The 23,726-nt window shown below is 34.7% G+C and overlaps 1 protein-coding gene and 1 long non-coding RNA gene across 16 annotated transcripts in view; one reads left to right on the top strand and one right to left on the bottom strand.

Moving 5' to 3' along the window:
• Positions 1-23,726, top strand: part of LOC118738899 (poly(rC)-binding protein 3) — a 285,579-nt gene that overhangs the window by 216,329 nt on the left and 45,524 nt on the right. The gene's annotated exons all lie outside the window — the stretch shown is intronic.
• On the bottom strand, positions 11,930-14,206 carry LOC118738901. The gene is made up of 2 exons (XR_004992959.1): positions 14,103-14,206; positions 11,930-12,356 (listed from the first exon to the last, which is right to left on the bottom strand). It is a non-coding gene; the product is annotated as an uncharacterized LOC118738901 (long non-coding RNA).

Raw genomic sequence — 23,726 nt, 5'->3', positions numbered from 1 at the left:
AATTTTCCCCGCCGGTTTACAGAAATGATGAAGCTGAAGAAATGTGTTGACCTTCAAAGGCTTCCCGCAGCTACAAGCCGCATTTTGCTCTATACCTTCCTATAAATTCAGTGTAATTTTCGCAATTTTTCTGTGCAACTAGCTATTGCTGTTATTCTTTAATTAAATATTCTCCGATTGATTTATTTAGATTAAGGCATTCAAAGTAGGCGAAATTGATCAAAGATTTCGAAGCATTTATTTTTACATACAGTTCACTTTCACGAATAGCTAAGAATTTTCACATAAACACACTACTGTTGTCCCAGCAGGAAATTACTCCCATTCAAGAGCAACGCATTTATCTAATATATGAAAAGTATATTTTTCTTCACACGTCCATTAAAAGGTTTAGCCCTTCAGAACCAGCAATGCTGCAATGCTGCTGCATTGTGTCTTAACCAAATCACCAGTTTTCAATTGATCGATAAATTTCCCTAATGAATTTTTGTATTAGCGTATGAAATAAATATGAAATTCTTCTTCTTCGGCACAGCAACCTTTTGTCGGTTTGGGCCGAGATAAAAAAAACGTCGCCAATTGCCGCTCTCCTTAGCGAGGTATCGCCAGTTGTTCATTCCAAGTGCGCACAGGTCCTTGTAGAGCGTAATTTTTGTTTGTAGAAAGAGAGCTCTGCTTAACATTTGCCTACAGAGCCCAAGATAGCACCTCTTGGCCTTATCTCCAGGCTGACGTAGTTGGTGGTGTTTGTGCTGGATCCTAGGTAGACGAAGTTATTCACTACTACAAAATTATAACTGCCAACAGTGACGTCAACTCTTTATGTGTAGCCAAGTTTCAGGCCAACGATATCGATAATCTCCACTTACGCATCGTTATTTTTCTATATATATAAAAAAAAAGATATTTTAGCTTCGCAATCAGCGACCGCGAAAACTATAGAATAAGTCATGATCTAGCTTTCGGTTATTATTTCCAGAAAGAAATTAACGAATAGGTATATTCGCTTCTTTGCGAAAAGAGCGTCTGTAAAGCCGTGCAGTAAAGACGCCATTTTTATTTTTTTTTTTATTCGCCACGTTTTAGTTGAAAGGGTATTAATTTACAAGTATTTTGACATATCGCAAGTCCATTTTCATGGAATAGAATATTGGGTTGACGTGAATCGTTCCATATTATATTCTTATTTACAACTCTTTTATCAACTTGCAATGTTGTGCGTCCAGACACCATTTGCAGCTATAAAACCTTTGTTTTGCAAAGTTCCTATAAAAAAGTCTAGTGCATAGGGCGACATCTACCCTAATAGACCAGAATTGATATGAAGGTTAATATATGTATGTATGTGGGTATATGAATAACGACTGCTTAAAATCGATTTCAAATTTGCACTTTCTCTGTAGAAATTTTAAGTCTATGTTATGTAGTTTGACTACTGTCAATTAAATCTACATGCATGCATGCATGCGCCCCACGCTTTTATTTTCAATCTCATAAATTGTTTATAATGACTTTTGCTAAAATTTCAACATCAAAAGGAATCAAAACAAATTCTATGGGACTCAGTATTATTATTTTCTACTTTTTAGTCCATTTATAAAAGCGTTGTATATTAAAAAGTTTTTATTATTTATTTTTCTTCTTTCTTTTAATTTAGTATTTAGATTTTATTGTTTTAAATGAATATAGTAATTAAAATAATATATATATATAGATTTTTTTTAATTTCGTTTAATTTTTAGATTTTTTTTCTTGCCTTTTAATAAACTTTGTCGGGGTTTTTTAACTTAGAACTTGTTTACAAATTTTTAGATTTTATTGTTTGGTTTTTAGTTTCATTTAATTTTTAGGAACTTATTTTTTTATTAATTTGTTTCTCTTTTTGATTTAGTTTTTAGATTATATTGTTTTAAAAGGAAAAACTTTTATTTTTAAATTTCATTTCATTTTTAGAAACTTATTTATTTATTAAATTTTCTTTTAGTTTCTAGCTTTTGTTTTAAAAAATATTTAGGCCTGATTCCGTGTAAAATTTACCTATTTTTTATTTCATCATGATATTCGAAAATCTCGGAAAAAATCCGAAATTTTAAACTTAAACTTAAACTGAGAAGTATCTTTTTTAATTATTTTGGAGTTTGCGCAATTACTTCGGCTTTCCGTTAGAGATAGATTTAAATAAATAATTTTTTACACCGTTTGATTTATGTTTTTGCAACCTAAATAGTTGTCGAACATTGCTGAGTACACTGTAAAAATTTGAGAATGGAAAAACCAAAACCGTAGAGGTAACGAATTTGTTCATGCCTGCGTGCAAAAAGGCAGTGCTAATAAAAAAACTTATTAAATAAGATAGAAAAAATATGTTTTTTTATTCAAAAAATTATTTATTTAAATCTCTCTCACACCTCTAATGGAAAGACGAGGTAATTACGCAAACTGCAAAAAAAATATTAAAAGACATCCTTCTCAGTGAGTTAAAAATAAAAAATAAAAAATAGCTGTATCTTTTATCAATAAAGAATGTTAAACAAATATGTTCCACAAAAACAAAATATTGTGGTGTAAATTTTGCATGGAATTACCCATATGTATATTTTAATTTCATTTAGTTTTTAGAAAACTTATTGCTAAAAGATATACCGAAAAAACGCTGAGACCTTCTTGTTAGCTGATCTTTCAATTAGTTTTTCGAAATTACTTTTGTCTTTCGAAAGACAGTTGCCACAATTGCCCCGTAAGCTGCTTTCGAACAAAGTCGACGACGACGTGGCTCGAGACTATATTCTGTATCTCATTGACTTTTTTCGATAGCGCTAAAGCAACATAACCTAACTCTCTACCAATTACTTCTGCATCAGAAATTTATTTTACTTGCTCATATTTTCCTCACAGGGATTTCCACCTCTTTCACTGGTCACTTCTTGCTGCTTGTATCTGTATTTGTTATCTGTCTATTTATCTGCCTAATGGGAAGAGTACTTTGCTTGTGTATTAGTTAAATTATTTGTGTCCTCGCGCTGCACATAACTTGAGTGGCTGCCAAAAACACAATTATTCTTAGGCCCTCAATACACAAATATATACAGACATAGTACCAATATTTGTAAACGCAATTGCATTTGCAGTCGTCGATGTCGATGTCGTTGACGTGTTGTCGCCGTTCATTACACGTTGACAACAGCGGCGCACAACGAGTGCCAGAGGCGGCGCGGTTGCTGACAAAGAAGGGAGTAGAATGCATAGTACTTGCGAGGACACGCGGAGTGTTGGAGAGAAAGGCATGTCGCATTTTCACTAGCCGATGACTGCAGGCGATAGCTGCTATGTTGGCTTGTAAAAATTGCATTTCTCTTCTCCCTCCTCATCGAACTGCTTAGCCGAAAAAAATAGCAAGCTTTTGCCAATACGCCAAATCCGTGTTTTTTTCTATCTTTTTGGCTGTTCCTATTTATATTTACTTGCTGTTTTCTCTTTTTGTTTTTTGTTTAGTTGGTAAATGTAAAATTAAATTCTTTACTTTAGCTTACAAGGCACTCCTCAGCCGCATCCAACAACGACAAATCGTACTGACCACATACATTTTGCGTCATGTCTACTTTTGTGCCGTCAGCCAATACACCTGTCGCCGTGTTTCAAATATTACGTTTTTCATACAAATGCAAAACATATTGCAAAATTAAATGTTGCACTCAAATCTGCGCTAATGTCATTTTCATGGTAGGGTTAATTAAAAATTAGCAGACAGTACACGAAAATATACTGAAGTGTATGAAAAAGTGATAATTTATTAAGAAAAACAACAGTGTAAATATACGAGTACAAAAATAGCGCTTGGATGCTGAAAGAATTCTAACGAGCTCAAAGTAGAGCAGACAACGTGCAATTGTACGGTGTGCTGTCGATAATTCTCACCTCTCCACTCAAGGTAATACTTGTCAGCCACTAAGATCGAAAGCATCTTTGCTCAAACTTTAAAAGATTAAGCCTACATACACTCGCAGCATCTTTCTGTAGCAATAGTAGTCCTTTTGGTTTCCCTCTGTAAAACAAGTTTCAAAATTGATTAACTCAGTGAGAGGGGAAAACCAGGATGAATGTATTCACACAAAAATTTTATATTTAAGTTAAAAAATTGTTTAGTCAGTAGGCACTTTCGGGATCAGCTACCACCTCTAACGAAAAAACTTCCTAAATAACCCATGATAACCCATATTTATCGACACTTTTGGTATGGCGATTTCCTTAAATGTCCTACACAAGAGTATGGCTGCTATAGGACATATACACACTTTCAGCCAGGAATCGAGAACAAAAGATATGCTCGATACTAAATGTCGTTCTCGAAGTTTTGCTCCCAAGAATGCTTAGAAACCCAAACCGAAATCATAAGAAAACCTTCGGGAGTGTTTTCATAAGAACAAAACTGTCGAAAACGTCCTCAACGGGAAGTGTATAAGACTTAAGACCCTGTGGAACATTCCCAAAGAGAACAAAATGCGGAACAAAAGTCTCCGGAACGGCCTGGCCTGGCTATGAACAAAAAGGTAACAAAAAGCTAAGGATCTTTCTTTCGGAGAACAATTTGGGAACCATAGTCTCAGGAACTTTCGAAAAGAGAACGAAACGGGAATAAATCTTCTCTGAACTATTTGCGAAGAATGGAATCGAGAACAAAGTTTTTCTCATAGGGTTCCATTGGTTAGAAAGGTTTGATAGTTAAAATTAATAAAAGAGGAACTGATGGATAATTATGCAAATTACATAAGTCAACGAAAGACTTAAGACACGAACTTGCAGAGAAAATGAAAAATTGTTCCATAAATGGGCAGTTCAACTTTCCTCTGGCTTAGAATTAACACTCGTGGCTCTCACTGAAACGATTTTTCTTTCCAACACGCAACCCCATCCCAAAGCCCCTTTCGTTCTTAACGTTAAGTTCTCAACACTTTTGTTTTCGTTTGTTCTCCAGCAGAACGTTCCACAGACTTTTTTTCTTATTTGAACCGCCTTGAAAACCTTACCGATACATTCGTTCCCATTTCGTTCTCATTGGAAACGTTCCCGAAAACTTCGTTCCCATTCCGTTTTTCTTGAGAACGTTCCCGAGAGTTTTGTTCTTTACAGAAACGTTCCCGAACCTTTTGTTCTCATTTTGTTCCCCTACCCGTTTGGTTCTTTTGTGGGAATAATTAGTTTTTGATTTTTTTTTTCTCAATTGAGTTGAACACTCGGGGCAGACAGAGAAACTTTTTTATGCTTTTCTAACATGGAAAATAGTTTAAAAGGCACCAGTGGATAATTGGAAAATTTATAATTTTTTATACACAAAGAACTCACTCTTTCAACTCATCATTTAATTCATGATGAGCACAGCTGTAGTTCACGTAAACCCAAGAAAAACTGAATTGTTACTGTTTACTAATAAGAATAACATGCACCAAATTTATACTTTCGTCCATAGGCGGCAAGACAATCCCCCTATCATCCAAAGCTAAAATATCTGGGAATTATTCTATTGATAAACGTAAAGAGAGGGCCTGCATCGCTTATTATTCATATAAATGGATCCTTAAGAGAAACTGGGGTTTAAAACAGAAACTTGTTGTGTGGATTTACACGGCTATTATAATCCTTACCTATGGCGCCCTAGTATGGAGGCCAGTTTCAAGCAGAAAATGCAATGTAAGTAAGCTAAATAGCATACAAAGAGCGGCATGCTCAGGGATAATTGGGGCACTAAAATCCTGCTGTTCAAAAGCACTGAATGTAGTCGTCAATATTATGCCCATTGATGTATACCTAAAGGAAACCGTGATGTATTCGGCAGCACGACTCAGAGAGTCTGGGCTGTGGAGATTGAGGGTATTTACGCATAGCTTAATCTTAAGAGATACCTCGATAACAAATAAAACTACGGAGTATATGGTATCAAGCCTCGTTTTTGGCTCGAATGTGCATGGGCGTTTAGAATTGTAGCGACTATCACCGCTAATCGGCCGCTAGGACATGCTTGTAGAATGGGTCTTCCACATACAACAGAATATGCCGCAGCAAAGAAACTGCCTTTTGAGTTCTTACATTTTTGCTCCCGCTTCCTTCACTTTAATATTTTCCAGCAGCTTTCAGTTTCAAATGGAGTTAAATGACATTTATGTAATTAAGCACACAAATATTATTCGAAATAATTTATGGAATGTTAATCTAAAAGAATATGCACAGCTTGTTCTATTTGCTATTTGTTGTTGGCGGCTGTTTGTTGTCACAGCTCCCAGCTTCTAACTGTGAAATGCTGCTTACTTCGCGGAAAACACTTCTGCTGAATTCGGAACCCCAACTTTTTCGTTTGTACCATTTAATTGAAACAAGTGTCATTTCGTGCGAACATAATTCCTTCACCCATTCATATTTTTATTACTTTTTCTTCTCGTGCATTATTGTTGTATAAATTTATTTTTATGACTTTTTTTGCATTGTTTCGGCCACCTTTTTTATGATGGCTTTATTTTTCGTAAACACACTGCAAGTGTATGACGCTGCTGACACAATTCAGCAGTGCGAACTGGTACAACTGGTTTGGTGAAGCGTTTTTTAAGATTTCTTTTTTTTTATCTCGGTACTTGACTTGCCTCATTCGTAATCGCTCTAAGTGGCAACTTGTCTGATAGGTATTAAATAAATTTAAAAAAAATTGAATGGGTTGGGCTGCTTATCTTTTTTTAAGCCTGTCAGCAGCAACAGCGGCATCTTTCCTACTTAATAATCGCTAATATTAATTTTCTTCAAAACGAATTGCATTATACTATTTCCTATAAGCCACTAATATTTTTTAATCGGTTTAGAATAATAGACGCAGTCGATTTTTTCACCTATTAGTATATAATGAACATTAATACCTTCGTCGGTCTGGGTGGCTTGCGCGTCACACTTGCGAAAACTGCAGACACATATTTTTATTTACGATTTGACGTAGTTTTGTGCCTTGAGTTGAACATCATTATACTGTTTTTGTTGTAATGTCATTGAATATGTGTCATATAAATCATTGTTTACATAATTAATTAACAATTGCTATTTGCATTTGAATGGCGAATGTGAGGCGCATAAATGCTACAATTAAAGCTGTTTGTTTCAAATTAGATTTTTCAAAATTTAGGCGGTCGTTTGTAAATAAAGTGGTGGAACAGCGAAATCTCAAAAAATTCAATTGGCTTGATGGTAGTCGTCGACACTGATAAAAATATTCTTTAGGGAAATTCAAACTTCAATTCGTACGAAAAAACGAATACATGTAACCCATTGTGTCTTTAAAGACCCATGAAAAAAATACAAATATAAATATATTCGTATATTTTATTCCTTTAGCTCTGACTTGAGAAGGTCTTTTTGGAACCAAGCAGCAATCGACATAGTTGGGTTCAGTGTTTCGAAACGACATTTACATTTACCATTCCAAGGACCCATTTTGCGGGCTCGGTAGAAATGGTTCAATAAGTTACTTTAAACCACTTACAAAAAGAATTTCAGGAAAATCCATTAAGAGGTAACAGAATGTGCAGACAGAATTTTAATTGAGTCAGTTAACTTTTTAATTGAGCTACCTCGTTTTTGGTGGTGTGCACACATAGTAGATTAGCGATACGCAGTCAGCTGCCCGATTAGCTACAGTGATTGAATGTACCAATTTTTCTCGTATCTTGGTACAATAAATCTGTTCATAGGCTATAGTCTTTTCAAAATGGAACAGTGTATTTCATATAAAGTGAGCTCTGTTAACTGATGTTTATTCGGGAATTATCCCAAAGCCGTCCAATGCTATACACAGCACCATATAAATATGTTTGTAGCCAATAGTTTTTATTTTTTTCTCGAAATATTTCTCGTTTGTATTTGGTTTTTGTCTTTTTTTTTTTTTCCTTGGCTCTAACCAATTTAACTATATCACCCGGCCATGCAATTTGCAGTACCATATTTTGTGTGCATTACAATACTTTTGCGAAAAATTGAACTTGTTTGCTAATTTAATTACAATAGAAAAAATTTCCTTGACTTGCTTAATGAGTAACTAAGCTACGATTCTAAGGACGCTGTTTATACTGAGTGAATGAGTGAACAACTGGCGCAAAAACTTACATACATACATACATACACATGGATGCTGCATATTATATGAATAAAGGGTGTGACGAAATTCGCAGAAAATTATTTTTTTATTTTTATAAAATAAACGTATGTATGTATGTTCTGAATTTATGATCGAGGCTGCTAGAAAATTGTTTTGAACTCGTAGCAGAAAATAAGCCTTTGCGTGACAAAGTTTTATTGACCATAAAGCCTAATAATCCCTAAATAGGTTTTCAATCTTCCGTGATTCCACTTCAGCTGGTTCCTTCCCTCAGTTTACCGTGTGATAAACCCATCTGAGCCGAGATTAGCTAAAAGCCCAAAGAAATATTTTTCACAAATAGCAAGTCTTGACCTTGTCATAGAAAGTGCTCTATAAACTCTCCACCTCCTCCTGGTTCCTGCGGCCACGACAGAAATCGTTAAGTGTCTTGAAATGATACTGACCACTGTACTAATAATGGAAGGTTCAGTTCGTATGAGATTCTTGGATCCTTTCTCATTGACCAGATTTGCTTGGTAAGGGAACAAGTTGGTTCCTTCGTTCGCTGGCCAGCTCATTGAAAACAGATTACAAACGGTGTCTACACGAAGACAAGGACGCCTGCATCATGCCCAGAGTTAACTGAGTGACAGTTCCCTCTTGCAAGCTCGTCTACCACTCTCGAAGAAGTGTTGCTACACTGTAGAGATTTAATCGCTGCTTTGCTGCCAGAATAAATGGTGATGGATTATAGAGAAGTTGCGGCCTCGCTAATGACTGTTAATTCGGCCTGGAAAACGACACAGTGGTCAGAAAGCCGCAAGCCAAGGTCCAACTTCCTTTCGAGAATTATACCAAAGTATTTAACCCCGTCGGATAGTGCAAGCCCTACACCATTTAGAATGGGGGCTGAAGGATGTTTATGATAAATTTCCGTAGATTCGAGCGTCTTAGTAAACTACAGTAAACAGGTAATATCAAGTGCATGCTTGCCAGGATTTGAACGTCAGCCACGAGGCAGACTTTCTCGCGACAACTGTTATACAAAGCGGCTTCATATAGGTATTCTTTGGAAGATCCAGGTGCCTCGCGGTGTTCCAAGCTGAAGTATTAGCAATCTCAACCTGCGTCAAATTAAACCTTTGACAGGCAAAGCTGTCCTGCAGATCGTCTTTGTATAACAAGATTATCAAATCCAAGCCTGCTAAATACTTATTTGCTTCTGATTTTTGCAGCGAGAAATACGAAAATACTGTTCTCGTTCTCAGACCACTATGAGGACGAAGGCAACGACATCGCCGGCTAGACGGCATGAGTGGGATTCCTAACAGACTTTGTGGGCTCGAAACCATTTTGTGGATTCATTCAGTAGGTCTTCTTCGAGTGCCATAATTACTAAATTGGTATAGTCAGAACGCAATTGGTACTGGCGAGTGATAGGGCGCCTAAGACAATCCGTGATATTCGCCAATTCATTAGATGAGAATAGTATTATTCTGTTTAATTGCACTTATATCAGTTTAGTTGCTGGTTATCTAACTGAGCGAACCATCTACGTTTTCATATGCAATAAATTGGTCTGACCACAGCATGACTAGGTTCAGACCCCCTAGGCATGGCATGGTGTATACTACTCGAGAATGAACAAAACCTTTTGCATACTTGATTTACCGACCTCTCGCGCTACATTTTCGTTTCATACCGGGAGCGATACCTGAACTACTCACATTTCGCTGGATCAATTTACCACCCTTTATAATTGCGTGATTCTTGAAGTCTTTGCACCGTGCAAACGCTCTGCAAGACTTCGTGAAATCCCTAATATTTATTGTGAAATTAGTTTTGTTCTACGCAAATTTTTCATACACATTTCTATGCGCCACGAAGTGCCCAACTAAATTAGATGCATTTTCATAAACTACAAACAAACAAATTAATTTATACATATTTCTTCATAAGCAATTTTCGCAATAGCTCAAGCGGCCAAGCAACCAACTGACTTTGCCTGCCTCACTGGCTGACTTTGTGAGATGAGGTGTTATAATAACAAATCATTATGGCTGGGCTAGAAGAAGAAGATGAAAAAAATTTAAGAAACCTCCAAACGAACACGCAGAATAGCTGGCTGTCTGACGTACAGTTGGACGTAGAGACAAATCGACCATAAAGTTTACAGACAATGCAACAACCCTGCAATAGCGACGGCCACGACAAATAAAGGCGGTGTCTGTGGTGGCGCAGCCGTGGCACGGCGGGGCGTGTTGAAGTTTTGCCAAGGCCCAGATATACAGTGCTCATTATAATGTACTTATTGGCGCATCTAACTGAAAATAAATATTTTATTTAACAATAGAAATTGGATTTTTTTCTTTATTATAATTATTTTATTTTATTATTTTTTTTTTTTTTTTGATTGGCTGGCGTGTCTGTAACACCTAGCCTAGGAGGCGAAGTAGCAGAACAGCGCAGAACAGAGTAGGGCAGTGGAAAGCGCATAAGAAGAAGAGTCATGCATTTTTAATTAGACAAACGGCGACAATAATGACGACTAGCAGGCAAAAAACAGAAACTAGCTGGCTAGCTGCCTGGCTGGTGAGTGAGTGACACCTTTGCGCGATTTTTCCTCTTCTTTTTTTTTTGTTGTTTCAAACTTTGCTGCAGCAGTTGTTGCATACGAAAATAGCAAGTGCAGTTGCAGCAGCAATAAGAACAAGAAAAAAGCCAGTGCAGCCAATGAGAACAATTGAATAAAAACAAAGGCAGCGGCAAAATGGCAAAAAAAAAATGCCAAGAAGTAAAGGCTTGCGGCAAAAATGAAGCAGCTAAAAAGAAATTGAAAATTGAGTAAGAAGTGAAGAAAAAAATCAAACAAAAACCAAATTGTAAACGACCCAAAACTATAGTCATGATATGCACTTGACTGAAACTAATTAACCAAAGTGTACGAATAAATTCAATTAACAATGCGCGCGCTCACAACCCAGCAGCGCATGCAACGAATGGAAGAGGGCGCGGGTAGGACCCTTTATGACCAGCAAACGCAGCGTGTACTGAATTGTGCATGAACATAGTTGTGCTATTTGCACCGAAGAGACGAAGCAGGAGAGTAGACGGAGGAAGCAAAAGCACGTCAAGGAAGGTGGCATTGCCAGCAAGTGGGCTGCGCTGACGGGTTAAAAAATTCACACACACACACCCAGAAAAAGTGCCAGCGGCAACAGAATGACATCAACAGCAGCCGCTTGGTGGTTCGGCAGGAGAACAGCGGCAATGGGAGTGGCAGCAGCAACAGCAACAGCATGCCTACCCCGACGCCTGTACATATGTATGTGTAGATACTCCAAAGAAAATCGTTTACCCGCACGCTTATATGTGCGGCTTATCTGTCAATGCTACACTTTTCCCCCTGTCCATTACAGCAACAGTCGTCGCCAAAAGTCACAAACATTACTTTTCACTTGCCTGCCGCCGCCCGGTCCCCGGTCCATTTCCCGTTGCATTCAGATCTCCTTCACATTGCATTCACGCCATTTCTTCTGCCCCGCTTCTCTGTTAGTTATTCACTTTCGTTATTCGTCGAAATCTTAAATTACTTTTGGCTGCACTCTCTTGCAGCGCAGTAGATGAAACCAATGTAATTTCATTGCAAAGTTGTTTGTGAAATTTTCCAAATTTTTTCTTACACTTATTTTTTTTTTTTTGTGGGGCTAAACTTTGTCGGAAATTTCTGTGTTCCACCAACTTTTTGTGGGCTGCAAAAGCGTTTGGCATACGCTGGGTGTTTAAACGATGGTTGCTCGTGTAATTGTTGAATCAAGAACATGATTTTCTTATTTGGTTTTAATCATTTCATTACATTTAGTGGTCGGCTACGAGAACTCTTATTATGAACTTACTTTATAATCGTCGGAAAACACGTAATAGTGTGTGCTCTTCCTTTCATTACTTAATTAAAACAAAGCATGAACTAATTGGTAGTTTATGCAGTTCTTCACCAAAACTACTCTGCATTCTCTCACTGCGCGCATAGCGCTTCATAGCGCAGTGGACTCTATCCGCTGTTCGTGTAACGGTGAATGCTGCTGGCTCGTTACGGTTCCGTAGACCCGACTGTTGGCTGGAAACCCGATATGCTCTTTGGTGTCGTCTTCGCATTAGATTTTGACTTCAAATCCTGATCACAATTCCAGCGGCTGACTTACATTAACCCTTTCAGGACCAAGGGAAAAATGTTTCCCAAAGAGTTTCTCTACAAATTAGAAAAAAAAATATTTAAAAAAAAATCAGTAATAGAAAATAATAATAATAATAATTTTTTTTTATAAAAAAATACATTTTTAACAAAATCTTTTTACAATAATGAAATGCGTTTTTAATAAAAAAAATTCTTAATACAAAAGTTATTAAAAAAAATTCTTTAAGGAAAAGGGTGTAATTTGTAGAAAAGAATATATTTTCTGAAAATAATATCTCGTTGGAAAAAAATTTTTTTTTTGAAAAAAATGTATCAGAGAATAGAGAAAAATTAGTCTTACTAAAGCCGAAAAATTTATCGAGAGAAGTTATTTGTGGCGAAAAAAGATTTTTAGGGGAAAACATTAAAAACCTTACAAGTTGCAAAAATATAAAAAAATCAGTTATGGCAACTAATAAGTTTTTGGAAAAATACTTTTTTTAAAAATCTATATTGTAAAAGAATATCGAACTTTAAAAAAAAATCTTTAGATAAAAACTATTTCTTGAAAAAAAGAACTTGTAAAAAAAGAGTATAATTTGTAGAAAAGAATACTTTTTCTGAAAATAATATCTCATCTATAGAAAAACAGTTTTTTAGAAAAAAATGCATTATCTACGTAAAAAAGATTATTTATACTAAAAGCAGAAAAAAAGTTCGGTCCAAACTATTTTTTTGTGGCGAAAGTTTGTTTGGGAAAATGTTAAAAAAATTAAAAAATTTACTACAAATTGGAAAAGGAATATTTGAAAAAAATCAGTTATGGAAAATAATAAATTTTTAGAAAAAATACCTTTTTAGAAAAATCTTATTTTCACAAGAAAAATGCACTTTAAGAATCAAATTTTTTAATCGAAAAATATTTCTTGAAAAATCGAGTATTTAGGAAAATGTGTTATCTTTAGAAAACATATGTAAATATAATTATCTCAAAATAATTATCTCATCTATAGTAAAAATATATATTTTTTTAATGCGTTACTTAGAAACAAAACTGTTTTACTAATAGCAGGAGAAATTGGCGAAGAAAATTGTTTGTTAAAACATTAAAAAAAATTCTATCGCAAATCCAATAAAATTTCATTAAAAAAATGCACTGTAAGAAAAAAATCTTAAATGAAAAATTGTTTCTTGAAAAAAATTTAGGGAGTTTGTAATTTTTATAAAACGCTTATTTTTCTAAAAGGAATAGTATAGAATAGATAATAGAAAAAAATTCAGTAAAAAGCAGAAAAAATTATTGAAACAAATCATTTTTTTTTTGCAGCATGAAAAAATTCTCCTAAGAAACAATTTGATGTTCAAAGGCGGCATAATACTGCAGATGTCCGTATGTATTTGATTGAGAATATCGAGGCTACGCGAGAAGTTCGGTCGAGCTCTTAGTAAAAATAATTATTTGCAAACTCCCTCTTTGTAAAATTATTGTTGATTCCGATCCGGATTCAATTTCGCAAAAAGTGTCCGGTCTCCAAAAACTACATAAAATACCCCAGGCGATTAATCTTGTCATGCCTATAAGTTTTGAACTACCACTCATTTCGAAAAGTATATGAAAAAAAAAACTGGTTGAGCTTTTTTTTCATAATTTAATTCTTTCCGCGCAATTTTTTTAATTTGTCATTTGAAACTTTCTTTTTTTCTATCAAGTCAAACCCAATACTCTTTCATACAACTTTGATTAACTTTTGATAATTTTTTCACCACTTTGATCACTTAATTTAGTGACAATTCATTTCAGTAGCTTCTCAAAGCATTCACCATAATCGTGTGAATTGAAATCCGCAAATATTTTTCAAGGATTCCAGTACAAATTATGAAAAAAAAAATTGCCAAAATCGCGACTCTTGCGAGATTATTGCATCGTCTTGCATCCGCAATGTGATGCGACTGCTTTAATAAATATGCAATGTGTCATAAGTGCGCAAATACAATGAGCGTCAAAAATAAGTGTACCCTAGCGTTTTGATGAATTTATTTATTTATATTTTCCATAACAATTTTTTTTTTTTTTTTATATTGCTCATTCAACAGCAAAAACCACAAGAATCATTTTTTTAATTTCGTAAAATGCAAGAAACATTAATGGAAATTTTAAAATTTTCAAAACGATTTCTTAGAAAGTTTTTTAGTATTCAGTTTTGTAGCCCATTAAATTTTAGTACAATAAAGTGCAAGTTTCAAGATGAAAAAAAATATTGCCGTTGTTTTTTGGGGAATTTTTTCTTTGAAGGTGTTGCGTACCTACTTTCATATACAAAAAAAGATTGTGTTTATGCGTTATATGGAGGGAAATATAAATATGTACATAAAATCGTCAAAACGTCAGGGTATTCTTATTTTCGACGCCCACTGTACATATCGCTAGCTTATTATGGAAGATTGCTAAGTCAACTTTTTACGAAAACTGTTTTTTTTTTTTGATAAAATTAATAAGCAAAATTAAAAATGCGTCATCCCCAAAACGATTAAGGGTGATTGCTTTATTTCATCTCTTTTTGTTCACAATGAAAGGCAAAATTGCTAAACGCAAAAGAGGTACAGAAAATTCGATATGACTAAATTAAACACGAAATCTTTTAATTAACCTCGGAATCTTTTAAACCGTATGGATTTTTAACTCTCAGAATGTTGTTTGCAAAATACATATAGAAAATGGCTATTAGTAGGTTTTTTCCTTTGTCGTTGAATTTGTGAAAAATTAACTTAACAACTTTTTGCTCTAAGCTAGCGATATGCTGCATCCATACCGCAATATCTTAAGAAATCGAAAAAATGCACTTGAGAAGTGCTCCAAAAATGCATATGCGCTGACAATGCAATACAACACTTTTGTATACGATTGTTGTTGCTGTAATTTCAATTTGATTGCATACAAAAAAAAATTGCAAGCCATTTTTTTCATGTCCTCATATTTTTCATTTTGACGACAAAAACAAGCAGCTTCTATATCTACATACATATCCACGTAGGGGTGTATACATTTATATGCATCTGATATATCCGCCTTCGACTTGGCATCATACATACATACCCGGTCGGAAAAGTTGTACTGCATTACATGCGTGATAAATAATATAATGTATTTCTTATTCGTTCTCGATAATATGACTGCTAACCATGTAATCAGCATTCTAATGTATTCAAAAATTTCCTAAAAATTTCATATTAAAACACATTAATTTCTTGATACTAGGTAATGCAAAATTGAATGCCCCACTTTTCTTGGGACATCGGCTTGGGAAAAAAATGCATTTTCGAATGTGAAAAGGGTTTTTTACTGATTATTTTTTCGATTACTATAGATTACATTTTCCAACTGGGTACATATGTTTGTAGTGTACATACATATATTGCTTGCTGCAGCTCATTGCAACATATGTTGGCCAATTGTCGCGATCGCACCAATGTCGCTGGCGGCACGGTTTTTCTAGGCTGCACATGATTTTTTTATCATTATTACATACATATACATATATGTTCATATGCACATGTGTATGTTTGTGTGCCATATTTTTCTCTTACATACATTCGGTTTCTCACATAAATTTTCTCATGCCTTTTGTTTTACGTATTTCAAGCCTTTGAACTTACCTAGGTCCCATTTTATCGTCGTTACTTATCTTTTTTTAATTGCATTTTTTATCCTTAAGAATTTTATATTTTGGATTTTTTACTTTATTTTTCTGTTATTTGCACGACTATTTCATTTGCTATGCATGTTATAAAGTTGCTACCAAAAGTTTTAAAAGTCGAAGCTATTTTTCGCAATGCTGCAAATTTTTGAAAATAATTTGGCTTTTCTTTCCAACATACTGGGTTAATTGGAAGTTTCAACATTTTATTTAGCTTCATCCTTTGGAAATTAAACTTCCATGTACCAAAGTAAGAATCAGAAAATCCCCCTAAAGAATGAAGTTTTTGAGTTGTACTTGTTTTATGATTAATAAACAATGTTTTGGTTTCCAGCGATGAGAGGATTATAGAATTTCTTTTTTCGACGAAGTAAAGTTGGTTTTTTTTTAGCAATCGCTTAAAAATCATCATCAGAGTTTCTCGCTGCCTAATTATTGAGTTCTAAGTATTTGAATATCTCGGCAAGTTGTTAGTCTGTTTCTCGTTCTCTAATTAAAATCTGAGTACGCAAGCTACCAGAATAACTTTTATGACTGCAGATTTCACAGCCCTCGTGTTACAATACTGCAAAGTAAAATCGACTACCTAGCTTTCAGAACGTCAGAAACAACAATACGAATTAGGTTGATGGAACAAGAGAGTTCTTCTGTATATGTACATATAAGATGAGCTGCATTCCGGTTAAGATCGCTGACTATTAACATGACTCCAAGCCCGAGCTTCGGATAGTTTCTAGGCACTAAAATAAAAGTGTATGGTTTATAGGTGGTGTCAAGGTGCTAAAATCACGACACGCATCTACATGGACGGTCCCAAAATTGAAGAAGGCGTGGTAACTGTGGTATATTCTTCTTAATAGGGCTCGGTAATTCTTTGAAACTACCGCAGTACCATAGCGACTTTGAAGCTGAAGTTTAGCGGTGAGCAGGCAGTGCATACGTTACTGAAGGATAACGCATCTCTTAAGCGAATCAGGCGATATTCAACGCAGGTTGAAAAAAATATACTTTATATCGCTTAAAATCGTACATCTGCATTGTATAGAGTTTCATGAAAAGGCAGACGACCCAATTTCACCCGAAGCACCTTGAGATCCCTTTAAGGATGATAAATCAGCAGCATATGAGAACCAGATAGAACTGGGGTCATTAGTCGGTGAATTTTAGGCTCACAGTTGGAGTAATAACGGGCATTGTCTGGAGTAGGCACTTACAGCGGTCGAAGAAATTATAGCCACACCACAAGTTTTAACATATTATATTTTTGGTTATTTAATTTTTGCCATTTTTTATAAAAATAATGTTCATTCTTTAACAAAACCAGTGTAAATTCAAGTTTTAAACTTTGTGTAATATTAAAAAAACAGCACACTTTGGTAAAAATTTCATGGAAAGATTTTGAGTATGCAACCAATTGAATTCTAGTAGAATAAAGTACAAACTTCAAATGGTTAAAAATTACCGCTAATTGTTTATGTATACTTTTTTTTGTTCTTGTCAAAAATACTATTTTTTCCCATATAAAAATAAATTGTGTTTATTCGTTATATGGAAGCAAATGACCTTACGAAATTGAAGTAAATAATTCTCTGTGAGAGTCCAATGCCTAACTTACGAAAGATAGATACATAGAATAGATATGATATATGTAAGTTTGACTGTCAGGCCTATTCGATGTAATTAATTTCGGCCTCAGGGAGATAGCTGATCTCCACCGCTTTTTGACAAGCTTAGTCAGAATGAACTTAGATCGCCACGCAGACTACAGGTTACACCAGTATTTGTCTTACTATGCGCATGCTTACAATGGAATATGATCGATAGGATTCAAGCCGATTTTACATTGATATAGGATCGGCACAGTGTCGGTTAATTCTGGAGGAGTGAATTACTAGATGAAAATAATGACACTGGTTTTAATTTGAAACTGCTTTCCGAAAATTGGTATTTTAAAATAGAGAATAGACATTTTTGTTCCGCTTTTCAGGTTCTATAAATTTTTATAATAAACTACGACCCGCTTGCAGAATATCCAGAGTTAAATATGTAAATAGAGAGTTAAGTGTTTGCCGTGTAATCCCTACACCGTGCAAGGGCTTTGGAAGACTTCTTGAATCCTCCTAATATTCAGGTCACAAACAGTTTGTCACTTTGAAATGTAGACGAGGCATTTTAATGTACGACTGCATAGCTGCGTATTTACCGTTTTTATTTACTTGCTTATTCACTTAATACAATTCCGTTCGTTGTGTTTTCCTTTTGTTGGTTTTAGTACCTTAATGTGCATACTTTATTTCTTAATTTATTTACTTTTGACTGGCGTGTGTTTGCAGTTTTCGGGTCATTTTCGTAGTAGGTATTATTAGATTTACACATGCATATGTTTGTGGGTATGTATGTGAGTAGTGACGTTGGGCATTTGCAGTTTATATTACTTACCTAAAGCGAAAACTTATTTAAAAAAAAAAAAATCAAACTAGCCCGATACAGACTCAAAAATAACTAGTTATTTTTGGAGACAAAAAATAGCTAGTTTGCATAAAATTGTAAATAGTCGGGCTGCATTCTGTTGAACCTACCGAAAACTTTGGTTCGTTGATAGGGGCTAATTTTAGACTAGTTTGGCACTAACTACTGAACACCAAACAAAACAAGTAAAGAAGTATAAGTTCGGGCGAAACCGAACTATATACATATACCCGACGCACGTATTAAATATCGTTTTTCCCAATGTCAAATAGTTTCGATAATATGCTATGAGATATTGAAATAATTGTAGCAAGTTTGGTGGAAATCGATAAGGGGGCTATCAATATACTATGTAAAGGTGGTGCCACGCCCATTTTCCCCAAAATTTCCCTAAGTAGCATTTTGTGCTGAGACGTCATTGTATATATCGATTTGGAGTAAATTATCTTAAACAGTTACTAATTTATCACAGTTCTTGTATTTCATAGTGAGGCTCTAAATAATGTTCATACCGGGATTGGTGAAGGGACTACAGGGATACAGCATTTCATCGTAAGTGGGCGGTGCCACGCCCATTTTCAAAAAATTTCATAACTGTCTTATTTTATGCCAAAATTCTACTTCGCATACCAACTTTCAACAATTTGGATCCAGTATTTACGGAAATATCGCAGTTTTTGCATATATCGAAAATACCAATAAATGGGAGGTGGGTGTGGTTATTGTCCGATGTCGCCCCTTTTAAATTCCAACCTACCTTGGAAAAAGGGAAACTTACTTACCAAATTTCGTGGACATATCTCAATTTTTTCTCGAGTTATCGTGTACACGGAAAGACAGACGGACCGACGGACAGACATGGCTTAATCGATTTCTCTTTTCATTCTGAGCATTTGTGTATACAAACAACCGGCTGTTACAAACAACTGTTATGCGAACAAAGTTATATGCAATACCCTTGTGCACAAGTGCGCTCGGGTATAAAAACGAAGAGAAATGTAGTGTTGTTCCACCAGTGTTGTAGCGCTAGCATCCCAAACTGTAGTACTTAGCTATGGAGTATGTAGTCCTAAAATTTGATCACGTTTTTGCTACAATTTTTATTTATTTTTTAGTATTATGGTAAAGTGTAAAGATAATTTGCTTCTCAGCTAGATGGTGAAGTTCTCTACTTTTTCGAAATTACTGCTGTCAACAGTGACGAGAGTCAGGAGAGTGACGCCTCCCGAGTTCTCTATCTGTGTTGTGGCAGGAGATACTTTTTCTGGTCTTCTTTCACCTTCGCAATGCAATGGTTGCACTTATAGTGAATTGACACGGCTCCTTTCCATTTAAGGGTCCTGTCATTCCAAACGCATACCATCAAGCATGCACAAAGATCTCATCCGAGTTTTATTTTTGTTTTTGGCTTTCTTAAAGGGCCCTTACACGATACCAGCATGCTGGCGCTATAAATGTTGGTGCCCGCCGATTGAGAAAATCCTGAGCTCATTTAAAGGACAGAGTAGAAATAAAGGGCGAATAACGGTATAAAATAATGGATTATACCAAGAATGATAGAATACAAGATTGCGCCGATCAGAGAGGATTTTTGAGAATAACTTTTGTGTGACGTCACACTGGTGCAATTGCGAGAGAGAAATGCCAAAACGTGAGCAAGAATGGAAGAAGAAGAAAAAATGTTGCAAGGAAAACGTAAACAAGTTGCACCAGTGTGACGTCATGCAAACAACGATTCTGTCAAATTCGTTAAGAGAGGAATAGCGGTCCGAGATCGGCGCAACCTTTGTATTCTCTCAATCGTGGGATTATACTTTAAAACAGCGGTCGGCATACTAACAGATTCAAACGATTCAAAACTCAGACTGTGTGCGTTAAATGCACTGCTCAGCTGCCGCTCTTCGTATACGTGTGAAACACACATGTGCTCAGAGAGCGCTGAGTGAGCTAGGGCCTGCCGACCACTGCTTTAAAATAAAGAACGAATGGTCAGCGCACGTAACTATAGCGCACTATCCACTTTTCTCTCGAATTCTGAATGTCAATTTTCCTACAGGGCCTTTACAAAGCTGCATGCATTTTGTACTAGCAGGAATACATACATTCAACTGTGTTACCCCGTTTTCATGGCTTCTCAATGGCATTTTGCCAATTATTGTGTAAAAACTGTAATTAGCTTGTTGTAGCTGTACTTTTGTTACAACAAAAACGAATAATCAGTGCGCCACAACAAATAATGCATGCAATGCATCTTACATATCTATGTACATGTTTATATGTATAGCAGCTAAGCAATTTGCTTAGATTTCTCCTTACAAGTAGCGCATAGAAACCAGTACTTGGATGCGCAAGCATGAAGGCAAACATTCGTACATATCTACATACATACATATATACATACATACCTACATACTTTCATGCATGCATGGCTACATATAAATCTCATGTAAATATTTAAAAATTTACAGCTACATATGTATGCGCATAAATACATACACTTTTGGCCACGCAAACTTTTCCACGAGTTGTTTTTCTTTACTAGGTAGAACTTTGGAAATTAATAAAAAAATATATATATATTTTTTTAATATGGTTCACATTGTAACGAAACTATATGCATATCTAAACAAAAGTTTCAAAATTTGTACAAAATTGAGACAAATTCATAAAAATTTCAACTTTTTTATACAAAATTTTTCGAAAATTTTGAGTATGCAATTTGATAAATAGCCCTTTTATTTCTACTATAATAATGTACAATTGTACAAAATTCTTGATGACTTAAAAATTTTTTCCATGTAACGCATGCTCGCATTTTTTATACGTAAAAATGTGCAACATCGTTTGGAATTGGAATTGTCAAAAATCAACCAGAATTTTGAGCTAGTTCAAACTTCCACTTTATTAAACTAAAATAAAATGGACTATAAAACTGCATGCCCAAAGTTTCCCTAAAAATTTGTATTAAAAAGTTTGAAAATGTTATTATTTTTCCAAAATTTGTTTACAAAGTTTGAGACTTGTATTTATATAGTTTTTGTTACAGTGTGATCTATATAATAAAACAAAAAAAAGTTTGTTGATTATAAAATTTTAACTAATTTTTTCAAAGCCGTGGTAAGAAGTATATCTATATTCAATCTCATCTGTTCTTGTACGATTTACGTACCTTCCCCTTTTTATTGGCAATTTTCTTCTTGTAAATTATTTAGATTTATTATTTATTTATACACTAAAGCGCTCGTTTCTTTGCTATTTACCCTTAAATTTATACATATGTAAGTGTAGTACGTGTATTTGAATACGATTTGTGTAGATAATTTGTATGCTTACACATTTGTACTTTTACTGTTATATTATAAATATACATATGTACATACATATATACAAAAACGCTCACAGACATGCATTGCATATATCACTGCTTACTTAGGAAAGATTTGTTTGAAAAAGCTTTCATTGTAATTTATTTGCACTTACAGGTTAAATACTAAGTATATTTCTTGCTGTTCTTTTTTTCCTGTTTGTGCATATGCTGTTGTTTATGTGTCTGGGGCATTTTCGAAAATGCAAACATAAATTTACAAACAGCTCTTATTTATCTGTTAAATGTAAGATTTTCTACGTTTTACTTATTTTCTAAGCATTTTCAAATGTCGTAAAAGCGCAATAAAGAATTTTTATTAACTCGTAAGTGTCGACTGTAAATCAAAGATATATTCGAAATTGAATTGAAATCACAATTGGCTAATTGTAAAAGTGGCTGAAATTGTAGATATATGGCCGTTTTTGGAAAAATTTAAATGAATTGCAAAGCAAGTATTCATTGATTACTTTAGAACCAACGATTGATAGCGCATAATTACTTCCTAAGTAAATCGTAGCCGCCAAATCACCGAAAGGTTCACAAGAGCTCTGCCCAGTTAGTAAAGTGGATTTGGACAAGGAATGTTAATCCCGGAATCCCGGCTTTTTTACTTGCCAAGAATCCCGGGATTTTCGGGATTTTTTAATTTGCATTGATGGCAATAATAGAAACTCCTATTCTTGACCAGTGTTGGCAATATTTCCTTTTTCAATTAATAATTAATATTTTTTTTGTAAATTTCTAGCTCATTATACATATATACACCGCGCGGTAGTAAATTTCAAACACAAATATCAATATATTCGCGAAACCATGAGCCAAATATAGTAAATTTGCGTTTTTAGTTTTTCACTCTGACGTCAGTAATTCAAAAATGATTTAAAAAATTCAGAGAAATGTGCTTAGAGAAGAAGTATGGGCATCAAATTAAAGGGGGAATCCTGTAGAATTTTAACAGATTCAAGTTTCTGGTGCAGAAGGGCTGGTAAGTATTAAAAATGTCCTTTTAAAATTTTATCCTTGAAATTTCGAAAAATTTGTTTTTGAAAAAATTATATGTTAAGGACTTATATAAGTTCGATAACATCCTCGAATTTCCTTCTAACTTTATCAGCTTAAATTTACCCATTCGTCCTTATGAATCCAAAAAATTTAAATTTTTTTAACTCTAAATTTCCTATTGCATTTGGTACCCATATTTTTATTCTACATTGCATTGATTTGTTTTTTTAATAATTTTTGGAATTAATCATATCTTTGAAATTACAAAGTCGTTTAAAATAAATCCTGATGTCAGAGAGAAAAAATAAAAAGACCACTTTAAATAAAAAGTAGGTTTCAAACGCATTTATTTATTATTTATTTCATGGTAGGAGAGCTTCTCAAACAATATAGAAGCTATTTTTTCGGATTTAAGTTGCAGAAAAGTAATGAATATCTAAATGCCGGGACTAATCCCTGTATGCCGGGGTTGTAATAACGGCTTCCGGAAAAAGCTTAAAAATTAGGATCCCTAATTTGGACACCTTCCTCGTCTTATTTCCATGAGCCCCAGAGCTTCAATGCTATGGCCACTCAGCTCTCCGGATCTTAATCGGTTGGATGACCATATATGGGGCGTTGTTGAAGAAGGAACAAATAAATATTGCTATAATAATACCCTTGAATCGCTAAGAGCAAAAACTATCGGCAAAGTATTGAAGCTGTTATTGCCGCTGAAGACCTATAAGTCACTTACACGACTCTAAAAATGTCAATTAAATGCAATAAATTCTTTAAGAAATGTACGAATTTAAAAATTGGTAATGTTCTAAATGCATTTCCTTAATGATTACCCTGAGGTGACTAGACTTGAAGTCTACCACAACTGTGGCCCGTTTATCTGACCGCCGGTTTCATAGCCATTTCTCTCAG

The sequence above is a fragment of the Rhagoletis pomonella genome, unplaced genomic scaffold, assembly GCF_013731165.1.
Source record: "Rhagoletis pomonella isolate Grant_MI unplaced genomic scaffold, Rhpom_1.0 Rhpom_scaffold_00005, whole genome shotgun sequence".
In the NCBI taxonomy this organism is placed as follows: domain Eukaryota; kingdom Metazoa; phylum Arthropoda; class Insecta; order Diptera; family Tephritidae; genus Rhagoletis; species Rhagoletis pomonella.
Note: the sequence above shows the minus strand (reverse complement) of the source record. Positions and strands in the feature narration are given on the sequence as shown.